Source organism: Mandrillus leucophaeus, unplaced genomic scaffold (assembly GCF_000951045.1).
Source record: "Mandrillus leucophaeus isolate KB7577 unplaced genomic scaffold, Mleu.le_1.0 Scaffold230, whole genome shotgun sequence".
In the NCBI taxonomy this organism is placed as follows: Eukaryota; Metazoa; Chordata; class Mammalia; order Primates; family Cercopithecidae; genus Mandrillus; species Mandrillus leucophaeus.
The window spans coordinates 574,232-575,689 of NW_012102366.1; the positions used below are offsets into that span (position 1 = coordinate 574,232).

The following is a 1,458-nucleotide window of genomic DNA, read 5'->3' on the forward strand; positions in this document are numbered from 1 at the left end:
AAAAAAAAAAAAAAAAAGAATGGTTCTTTTGCAGCAACATGGATAGAGCTGAAGGCCATTATCTTAAGTGAAACTAACCAGACACAGAAAGTCAAACTCTGCATGTTATCACTCCTAAGTAGGTGCTGAAATCTAAGCACACATGGACATGGAGAATGAAAAGATGGACAATAGAGACTCAGAAGGGTGAGGGGATGGATGATGAGAAAATTCTTTTTTTTTTTCCAAGACGGAGTCTTGCTCGTCGCCCAGGCTGGAGTGCAGTGGCGTGATCTAAGCTCATTGCAACCTCCACCTCCCAGGTTCAAGCAATTCTCCTGCCTCAGCCTCCCGAGTAGCTGGGATTACAGGCGCCCACCACCACACCCGGATAATGTGTGTGTGTTTAGTAGAGACGGGGTTTCACCATGTTGGCCGGGATTCCTGACCTCCTGATCTGCCCGCTTTGGCCTCCCAAAGTGCTGGGATTACAGGCGTGAGCCACGGCGCCCAGCCTCTTTTCTTTTTCTTTTTCTTTTTTTTTAATATAGTGATGGGGTCTTACCATGTTGCCCAGGCTGTTCTCAAGCTCCTGGGCTCAAGCGATCCTCTTGTCTTGCCCTCTGAAAGTGCTGGGATTGCAGGCCTGAGCCACTGCGCCTGGCCCTCGTAACTCTTAAATGGGGTAAAAGTGGGCAGACAGGCCCCACGATGGTCCAGCCTCCAAAGCGCAGTCACCTGGGTCTTCCCCTCCAGCCAGCCTCCGGGACAAGGGGAATCGCAGTGGCTGAGACTTCTGGGGATGGAGAAGGAGGGGCATCCGGGGAGGGAGAGCAGAGCCCGGCGTGCGGCAGGGGAGGAGGCTCCGCCCAACTCGAGTCCCCTCCCGGGGGCTGGGCTGGCGGGAAGGGCCCGGGCTGCCGGGCAGGCAGAAACGGAGCCTGGGAGTCTGCTATCGACCGCCTGGGCCGCGGTAGGGAAGCTTTTAGATCTGCCCGCTCGTCCCGGAGGGGGGCAAGGGCGAGGCTCCCACTTCCCTAAAGAGGGGAGGCCTGGGGGTTTCCTGTCACCCTCACATACCACCCACCAGCAAGGCTTGCAGGCTAGCCTCCGAACTGAGCCCAAAATCCAGTCGCTGGAATTGGAATTACTTTTCCTGGAACTTTATTGAGGGTTAATTTACATGCGGTGAAGTCCCATGCCTGCACGTATTATTTGCATGCACGACCCCCTGCCCTCGCCCCATCAAAGTAAGGAACATTTCCATTCAGACGGCCCAGAAATCAATCTTCCTTCATCCATTCCCCACCCACAAACACTCCACTGATTTCTTTTTCTTTTTCTTTTTTTTTTTTTTTCAGACGGAGTCTCGCTCTGTCACTCAGGCTGGAGTGCAGTGGTGCAATCTCGGCTCACTGCAAGCTCCACCTCCCGGGTTCACGCCATTCTCCTGCCTCAGCCTCCCGAGTAGCTGGGACT

General features: G+C 54.3%; 1 long non-coding RNA gene across 1 annotated transcript in view; it reads right to left on the bottom strand.

Moving 5' to 3' along the window:
* Positions 1 to 824, bottom strand: part of LOC105540988 — a 24,888-nt gene extending 24,064 nt beyond the window's left edge. Inside the window, exon 1 of the long non-coding RNA XR_001006283.1 lies at positions 545 to 824. This is a non-coding gene — a long non-coding RNA (uncharacterized LOC105540988). The remainder of the gene's footprint in view (positions 1 to 544) is intronic.
* Positions 825 to 1,458: the final 634 nt, after the last annotated feature.